The sequence below is a fragment of the Alligator mississippiensis genome, chromosome 2 (genome assembly GCF_030867095.1).
Source record: "Alligator mississippiensis isolate rAllMis1 chromosome 2, rAllMis1, whole genome shotgun sequence".
In the NCBI taxonomy this organism is placed as follows: Eukaryota; Metazoa; Chordata; order Crocodylia; family Alligatoridae; genus Alligator; species Alligator mississippiensis.
This window is the reverse complement of record NC_081825.1, coordinates 268,408,232-268,418,215: the sequence shown is the minus strand read 5'-3', so window position 1 is coordinate 268,418,215 and position 9,984 is coordinate 268,408,232. Positions and strand designations below refer to the sequence as shown.

The 9,984-nt window shown below is 45.5% G+C and overlaps 1 long non-coding RNA gene across 1 annotated transcript in view; it reads right to left on the bottom strand.

The window, feature by feature from the left end:
- Nucleotides 1–8,066: 8,066 nt before the first annotated feature.
- Nucleotides 8,067–9,984, bottom strand: part of LOC109281702 (uncharacterized) — a 41,559-nt gene continuing 39,641 nt past the window's right edge. The window contains exons 4-5 of the long non-coding RNA XR_002088473.2: nt 9,672–9,752; nt 8,067–8,230 (exon numbers count right to left, since the gene is read on the bottom strand). This is a non-coding gene — a long non-coding RNA (uncharacterized LOC109281702). The remainder of the gene's footprint in view (nt 8,231–9,671; nt 9,753–9,984) is intronic.

Sequence of the window (9,984 nt, the reverse complement as noted above, 5' to 3'; positions counted from 1 at the left end):
TGCTTCTGAATTATATTTATTGTTAAATAAATGGTAATCTGTTGACTTTCCAGTAAAAATATATATAAATAGATTTCTGCATAATTTGCTGTGATAAAATGATGGTGGTGAGCAATTATTCTTATTAATCAGTAGGTTAGCCCACAGCTATTTTATTCACTGTCAGAGTCAGGTTCAAATGAGAGACTTAAAGATAAAAGTCTCTTTATCCCTTACCAATCACCTTTCTGGCTGATCAGTGTGTGTGCTATGGTTTGCCAAAGTTTGGAGACATTTGGAGGTGTGATTGTATAAAAAAATCAAAGGTAAGCACTATTTTCCCTGAAACTGTAGGGGCAAAATTCTATTTCACTTTATGCATCCAAATGGCAATTTTCTAGCAGCATAAGTGGTCTTTTTGTCACTCATGTACAGTTTGTGATTCTATTACTTGGGCAGTGTGAATACATAAACATCCCTACTGCTAATGAAAATGCTCAGTAGGTACACACTGGCTGGGCAGAAATACTATTGTATATTTGTCTAAGTCACTAAATTCTACCCAGAAGAAAAAGAGAAGAATTAAGGCCCTCCCATGTTTTAGCCTGAATACCTAAGGGGTTTAAGCACTTTACCAGAATACAGGAGACTCAGGTTCTAGGCAACCCTCACTCAGAAGGCCTGTGTCTGACTTGAAAGGTCTTTGAAGAGCCCAACAGCTGGTAGATTGTCCTGTTATACTCTGCAGATATGCCAACTATAAGAATATTCTCCCAAATTATAGATAAGAGTTCAAGTTGGCTCACAGAACAATACTGAATTAAACCAGCTGAGGAACTGTTCCAGGTTCACACTTCAGAAGTACATGCTAATTTTTATAGCTTTACCTGCCAGCTTGTCCCTTTTTGATTAGTAAAAAAAAAATGTAATACTAGTAAGAGCCAGTCTCAGGAGTCTTTATTCTCTCATTTTAGAAAAGCTTTCTACAGATCTCCCAAGGCCTGTTTCCTGTCTTTGCTTGGTGTTTTATTTGTTTGTTTTATGGATCTATACTTTTCTGTTTTTTGCTTGTTTTTTTTTTGCTTAAGGGTTTTTTTCATACCTCATTTTAATTTCCCAGTTCTCATCTGCCTCATAGCTCTGCCTAACCTTTCTGCCTTGGCTCCCTCCCTCTTCTTATTATCATTTAGTGCTATTAAACAGCTTCTTTCAGAGATCTCACTTGTTCAAAAAAGGACAGAGAGCCCTTTCTGCTCCCAGCTTTGTTACAGTCCTGGGTATTCTTCTTCTTCACTTCATAATCAGCAATTCCTAGTGACTCAGAACACATCATTGTGTACCACAGCTCCTTCTCAGACTAGTCTAGAAGTCAGTTGAACTTGAGTTGGTAATTGGATGGTTTCTCCTCCTATCTGGATAGAGGAAGGAAACACAAAAGTCTAATTCATACTTTGCTCAACTTGCTGTAGACTTATTTCATGCAGTTCTCTATTTTTTTGCTACGCTACTTCTCCTCTTTGCATTCAGGTAACGTTATTTTATATAAGAAGGAATTTCCATGTAATGTGTTCCAGAGGATAGATCTCCTTACACTTCATGCATGGCTCCAGTAAAGTCAGGAACTTTATCTTGGCAAACTTTAAATGCAAGCTAGATCTGAGTTACAAAGTTCATAGGAGTTCAATTAAATGCCAGGATTTTAGTTTGAATCCTTTTTTACCTAATATAATGGTGCAACTTATCATTCACCTACACTTATCCAAGAAATTCAGTCCTCCTAAATGGTTTTCCTAGTATTCCTTGGGCATGTGTAGATGACACAGGCATTAATGTAGTGCGTCTGAAAATTTTAATGCAGCTTTTTTTGGTGCGGTGCATTTTTGTTTGCACAACACAACGTTCGTGTTCACATGAACAGCACTTCTGAGCAGGTTAAGCCTCATGTGTCATTCCCTGCAGATTTCAGTAGGGGGAGTCGAAAAGCAATTTATCCCCTGTAATGTCTTTCCTAATGTATTACGGCAGGAGGCACATGTAAACCACCTGGGCTTCCCAGTCCCTGCCCCTAGACTCTCACTGGGCAGTCCTGACTCTCACTGGGAGTCTCCCCTGGGCATGGGCATGGTCATCCCAAAATCCTTGTCACTTGCACATGCCTATGCTCGGTTGGTCTGATCTCTCTCCAGCAGTACACAATCCCAAAGACCCCATTCCAATCCCAAAGACAAGTCACTTGAATCCTCCCCTCCCATTCCTTTCCGTTCCCATACCACCATGTTACAAAGATATGTTTTCTTCTTTCATTTACTATAGCTGCTATGATAACTGCTATGATATCCTAAAATATTCAGGGTTTAGAGAGGCGGGTGGGTGGGTGGGTGTCTGTTGCTGCCCAGTTGATTGGCGATTGCTGTCATCAGTGTTGGTGGTGGCAAGCTCTTCTGACTTCTTTTTCTTTCTGTTTTTTTTGGACTACATTTCCCAGCATTCCTGAGCTCATTGATCTTTATACAGTTTCCACTGGGGGCTCTAATTGGAGCCCTCCTGTTTCCTAACCAGGTACACTGTTAACCTGTTTGTGTAGTGCCACATACGGCTTTTGGAGGTGTGTTGTGAATTGTTTTATAAATGTTTTTCGAATGTTTTTCAAAATGTGGCTGGCTGATCGACTTGGTTCCCTTCTCCCCCCATCCCCTCCCCCCAGCTCGCCAAAAGCTAGTTAATCTTTTCACCCACATGGGGGGTGGGTGCTCATTCAGATGTAGGTGATGATGTGTAATGCCCTCTCCCCCAAATAACTCACAATCTGCAAGCAGAAAACCCCTAGCCCAGTCCAAATTTCCTTCCTCTGACCATCTTCCCTTCTGTCCTCTGTCCCTAACACTGCACACCCCTGCAGACAGACACAGATTTAAAGTGTAAATGAATTTATTTTAACATAACCAATCTAGAATGGGCTTCCAAAGGAGGTGGTGCTCACCCCATCTTTGGGGGGGAGGACCTGGCTGGGATCACATGACCCCAGGGTTGGTGACTCTTTTCTTGCCTGCCAGAGGCAGGGGATCAGACTAGATGGCCCACTGAGGTCCTTTCCAACTCTATGAATCTATGAATCTAAAACCAAGATAAAGAACAAAGCACTCCTAGGTGGTGTTGTCAGCAATATATCCTGACAGAAAATCACACCCAAGGGCTGCCCAATAGCCATTCCTTGAGGATATCTCCTCAGTCCCTGTGCTGCTGCCACTGCCTGAACATGTTGTCTGGCCTCTGCCTGTCATGCTTCTTCTTCCCACGACTCATAGATTCATAGATTCATAGATGCTAGGGTTGGAAGGGACCTCAACAGATTATCAAGTCCGACCCCTGCCTAGGCAGGAAAGACTGTTAGGGTCAGATGACCCCAACCAGATGTCTATCCAACCTTCTCTTAAAGACCCCCAAGTTAGGGGAGAGCGCTACCTTCCCTTGAAGCCCATTCCAAATTTTGGCACCCTTACCATAATGAAGTTTTTCCTAATATCTTGCCTAAATCTGCTCTCTGTCAGTTTGTGAGCATTGTTCCTTGTTACCCCAGGAGGCGCCCTGGTGAACACAGCATCTCCGATCCCTTGCTGTGTCCCCCTAATGAATTTGTAGGTGGCCACAAGATCACCTCTCAGCCTTCTCTTGTGGAGGCTGAAGAGGTCCAGGTCCCTCAGTTTCTCCTCATATTGTCCTTAAGCCTCTAACCATATGAGTGGCCCCCCTCTGGACCCTCTCAAGTCTCTCAATATCCTTCTTGAAGTATGGTGCTCAAAACTGGAGGCAGTACTCCAACAGTGGTCTGACCAATGCCGCACAGAGGGGAAGTATCACTTCCTTGGTTCTATTCATCATGCATCTGCTGATGTGTGATAAAATGTGGTTAGCTTTGCTGATGGTTTCATTACACTAATGACTCGTATTCATCTTGGAATCCACTATGACTCCGAGATCCCTTTCTACTTCTGTACTGCTGAGAGGGTCACTTCCCAGCCAGTAGGTGTGCTCGATATTTTTGGACCCTAGGTGCAGCACTCTGCACTTGTCCCTGTTGAACTGCATCCTATTGTGTACAGCCCACTTTTCAAACCTGTCCAGGTCTGCCTGCAATCGTTCCCTAACTTCTGGAGTGTTCACTTCACCCCGCAATTTAGTATCATCTGCAAACTTGGAGAAGGTACACTTCACACCAACATCCAAGTCACTGATTAAGATATTGAAGAGTACAGGTCCAAGGACCATACCCCGGAGGACCCCACTACCCACATCCTTCCATGTTGATACCGACCTGTCTACTACCACTCTCTGGGTGGGACCGCTAAACCAATTTGCCACCCACCTGACCATGTAAATATCTATATCACAGCCTCTTAATTTATTTATGAGAATGGGATGAGATGCAACTGTTTAAACAAAACTAAACAATGCCCTGATCTTATTAAACTTTTGTTTGCCAGAGTATTGAATTAGTATGTAACTTGAGGTGGGTGAGTGGGACTCCAGCCCCAGGCCCTAACTTAGTGGGAGCTGCCAGAATGGTAAACCTTAGAGTCTCTCTGCTATGGAAATGGCAGTAGTTCTCTATTGCTGCTGTCATAGTAGCATCCAAGTAGGGGGACACCACGCTACTGCTGTAACAACAACACCTGGGGCAGGCAGACCATGCTGCCATTGCTGATGTTGTTGCCACAGCAGCAGCACATGACTTTTGAGTCCTCAGAGCAGGTAAGTCTCCCTCTCCGTGACTTCCCCTTGCATTCCTCCCCTCCAGGTCTCAGTGGAAACCCCTCTCCTCCCATCACTTTCAAGAGAGGTTTTCCCCAGGGCACAAAGCCTGCAATTATGCCTCTGCATTGTACTGTACCCATCACAGTCACATTTCAAGGTGAGTTCTAAGCCTAAAATGGAGTCATTTTTATAATATTTGGGATAGTCTTTAATACACCATAAAGGACAACTTTCTGATTATGGATTCACAATTCATGGCAATCCTTAAACTCACAGCCTCTTAATTTATTTATGAGAATGGGATGAGATACCATATCAAAGGCCTTTCTAAAATCCAAGAAAACAACATCCACCTCTACTCCTGCATTTAAGTGTCTTGTGACCCTGTCATAAAACAAAACCAGATTGTTCAGGCATGATCTACCTGCTATGAATCCATGGTGTTTTCCCTGTTGCATTAATTTTTCTGCTGGACTCTCACAAATATGATCCTTCATAATCTCTTGAAAGACCTTTCCAAGGATGGAGGTGAGACTAACTGGCCTATAATTACTTGGATCCTCCTTCCTCCCCTTCTTGAAAATAGGGACTACATTGGCCCTTTTCCAGTCCTCTGGGACCTGACCCAAGGGCCACGAGCGCTGAAACAGCTATGCTAGTGGTTCTGCTATGACACCGGACAATTTATTCAGTACTTTCAGATGCAACTCGTCCGGGCCTGCTGACTTGAACACATCTGGTCCATCCAAGTGACTCTGCACCAAGTCAGTGTCAACAGTTGGTGGGCTGGTCTCCCTCTGATGCCCATCTAAGAACCCGTTAGAAGACTTATCTTGACCCCTGTTCAGGAATACTGAGGCAAAAAACTAATTGAATAGCTCAGCCTCATCCCCTCTATCACTAATTGCTCCTTCCTATTCAGTAGGGGTCCTATGCTACCCTGCACCTTCCTTTTACTCCCTACATACCTAAAATAAGACTTTTTGTTTGCTTTAATTTGTGCTGCCGGCTTCAGCTCTGTAGTTGCTTTGGCTTTTCTAACTGCCTCTCTGCAAGCGCAGGCCAAGTAGGTATACTCCTCCTTGATAGCTCCTCCCTGCTTCCACTGCCTATATGCCTTCTTTTTTACCTTTAGGCTCCCCTGGATTTCCCTGTTTAGCCAAGGAAGATTTTTTGGCTCCTTTTCCCTTTTTCCCTTGTACTGGGTTAGTCTCCCTCTGCGCCCAAAGGATCACTTCCTTCAGAAAAGGCCACCCTTCCTGGACTCCCAACTCACCAATACTCTTATCCTGCAGTACATCGTTGACTAGATGTCAACTGCTCAGAGCCAAGGCTTTAGGGGGCAGGCAGCATTCACTAATATAATCAGGGGAACGGTGACACCGCGGATCACTGGCTCCTCTATGCTGGGTCCATAGTGTCCTTTCACCACAAGGCCAGGCAGAGGGGAGTTTCTGAACATGCGCACATCATGCACTCTCTGCATAAGGAGGATGCCATCCTTGAGGAAGTGTGAGACACCATGCAGAATTTGAAAGATATGGTTGATGAGTCCCATATTGAATTACAGAAGTCCCATGTTGAATTATCAGTTTCAATGATATCACTTTCATTGCCTTTCAGTGTGCAGAAGTACCTAAATAAATGGGTATGACGCCCGAAAGGGAAAATTCAGTCCACTTGGAGGCAAGACGAGTGGAGAATTACAGCCAAGCCTATTCCCCCTAACTCAGTGGGGGTCACAGGAGGGTTGTATGACTGCCAGCAGGGCCAGGAGGGTGCCACTGTGTTTCAGGGAGACAGGGGCAGTTCATGGTAAAGGTGGGGTGAAGGCAAAGAAGCACCAGTAACTATAATAATGTACTGCAAACAATAAAACCTCATGGTTTCTGTGCTTCCTGTGTCTGCCTCCATATTCACCCTTATACTGCGTGGTTGTGAAGGTGGATTTTGTTCAGTGTTTGGGTTCATTTCTGTCTGTTCATTTTTCGTGCTGTTTGCTATATGGTGCTGGAGGGGAGGGGTTGTTAATCCTTCTTGCACAGGTACACAGGAAGGCTCCAGAGGTAAACAGGAGGGCTGCCTGGGTGGGTCGCAACACACAAGTGCTGGCCTACACACCAGCATTTTGCAAAAGCTGGTGTGTCATTCCCAGCAGCCTGGCTTTCTTTTTTACAAGCCACCAGACACTTTGCAAAGTTGACCACAGGGGCTCATGCCTTCCCAGGCTCTTTGGCTCACCCTTCACAACCCTTCCTTGAATTTTCCCTAGATGGAAACTTTGAAAATGTGCTTTCTCAAGATTATTTTCATGCTGTTTTCCAGACAGGTACCAGGCACTTTCTCCTTTGTTTTGGAACACCAAAGCAAGGCCATTGGGGGGGGGGGGGGGGGGCAGCATGGGGTTTAGACCCGCTTTGCTTGCACACAAACCCAGGGACTTTGCAAACTTTTGCACCTTCTTTTTGTGCTCCTTTCCAGCCCAGTCAGTGCAAGAGTATCTGGGGGGTTTTCCCCACACCAAAACGAAGCTGCCGGGGGGGGGGGGGGATTGACCCACTCAAGCACTATAAATTGGGGGAGCAGAGATCGGGGTGTGTGTTCACTGTATTGATGAGGGAGGTTTGAGGTGGGTAAGAGACGACAGCACAGTGAGGGCAGAGACTTGCCCCTGGGGGGCACAGCAATGTGAATCCAGGGTTTGAGAAGACTACAGGCTGATCAAGTGGGTGCAGTGAAGTTTTGAGTGCTATTTGATTCCCACATCACTGCAACATGCGACTCAAAAGAGGACATGGTGATGTGCTACATACCACCTTTGGTAAGTGACACCTGAGACTTGTCTGTGCACTGAGGGTGGCAGGGTTGTCCCTAGGTGGGATGTGAATACAAGCAGCCACCCCAGGCACAGCGCTTTGGGGGCCCTGCAGAGATGGGCCAAGTGGAGAGGGTGACTCCTCAGCTCTGCCACCGGCCTCACACCGAATGCTCACCAACTCCCATGCCCTGCCGCTGCTGCTGCAGCACACAGGATCAGCTGTACGTGCAGGCGGGGGGTTGCTAATTTGCCCAAGGCCTGCACCAGTGGTGTACTGTGGGTCTTCAGGACCTGGGGGACAAGCCTGGGGTGCTGCCACCCTCGCTTCTGTGCATGCCCCAGACAAGATGCCCTCTGTGGTGATTTCAATGGCAGTGGGGGAGGTGGGAGCAAGCAGCATGGAGTAGTGACATCCACGTCACATCCATGCCAGGGTGGCTGTGCCACCTGCTGCCATCAGTACACCACTAGTCTCCACCCTGATAGAGTCATCTCTGATTGTGGGAGGATGCATTGTTTAGTTCAGATTTATTGTACACAGGGCTGGTAGAATGTTATGGGAGTGAAGGAAGGTATGCAAGGTGCACAAGAGGCACCAATACAAATTTTGATACTCTTTCTATTCTCCCTCTGTCCAGTTCTTCGATCCCCTTCCACTGCTAGCCGCAGGCTGATCGATCCCTGTTGGTGTGATAAGAGGCGTAAAAAGAAAGGTAGAAAGAGAAGATGAAGAGGATGACAACACTTCCTTCAGGATTCTCTCAACAATGGAACTGTTATGCATTATGATAATAGTTGACTTTCATCCTGACTTATACAGACAGGACTTACATAATAACAGATAATACTAATAATAGGAGTCAATAATACTATTAATTCCAATAATAATATATTAATAAGAGTTTGTAGTAATAGTAATATTACTGATAATTGATTAATGGTCAATGATAATTGTAACGGTTCAATTCCTTGTTACAGCATTTCAAAGCAGGTAGATCTGCCTTATCACCCTGCACACATCATACACATCCTGGACCTCCATCAAATATATATATATATATATATATATATATATATATATATAGCCAATGTATGATATAGACTATGTTATATAGACTTACATAGACTTATAATTACAGTTTGATTCCTTACAATGAGAAAGCAGATACTGAGCGTAAGGCAGGTGATTATACACCCTCCCTGCCTCTTTCCGCATGGTGGGGGAAGAAAATTCCCACCTCCTGATTCAAGCTCCTCCCTAGGTCCCTCTGTTCCCATGGAGAAGAGATATATACCCTTCTGCTTTACATACTACCCTTACTGAACCTGTATTACTTCCTCCCCCTGGTTGCTGGCCACAAGTACTGCTAAGACTTCTCTTCTGTGTACTACTTGAATTGTGGAGGCTTTCTTTGCAGGCTTTGACCCAAGCATCAGCTCGAATATGGTAAGAGATGCACAAGTTGTGCAGATCCATTTCATATTATTCTAGCCCTCCTCCTGGTTGCTGGCCCTGTTTGGTAATGAGAGTATTATGGTATTGTAATTAGAGGATTGTTGCTGGCCACAAATGCAGAGGCTTTCTTCTTGGTTGCTGGTTAAGACCTCTGGCAAATTTCCTCCCTGGGTCTGGCTAGTAGGCCCAGGCCTGTGGGCTCTTCACCCCACTTGCCCACCTCTGCACCTCTCTGTTGCACCCTTGTAACTTCTGAATTATTGCCAGCCACAAAGGAAGCTGTGTTCCTGAGCTATGACCACTGCAGTGGCAGAAGCTGAAGCTTCTTCACTGGCTTTGGCCTGAGCATCAGCTCAATTTGCACAAGTTCTGAAGGCCCACTTCATGTAGTCTTTTCACCCAGCTCCTGGTTATTGGCCATGTCCCAAGAAATTCAGACTGGGGTACATGTTTTTGGATTGAGGGAAAGGTTCTTGCTGAGAAAAACCCTCCAGGCCTTTCATAGTCTTTTTGTCCTCCTCCCGGTTAGCTATGACCACTGCAATGGCAGAAGCTGAGGCTTCTTCACTGACTTTGGCCCGACCATCAGCTCAATTTGCACAAGTTCTAAATCCTGCCCACCCCCCCACCCCCACACACACACACAAGTTTGGTGGGACATATTACCTAAATATCACCTGGGATGCTGCATATTCTGGGCATTGGGTCTGGCAGGCAGCATCCTGCCCCTGGACTTTGGTCGTGGTTCTGAAATGGAATGTGATGAAATTCAGAAGGTTTGCAATATTGAAGGAAGTCATGTAACCACTCACTCCAAAGTTTCATACTGCTTGCAAAAAACTTACCTTTATGGTGATACTGCTGCTGTCATTGGGAGCTATGTCCACTGCAGTGGCAGCACACAATGGGGAGTGTGGGGAGTCACAGGTGGAGGGTACATGGGGGTGGGGGGCAGGGGAACAGCAGGGCACATGGGTGG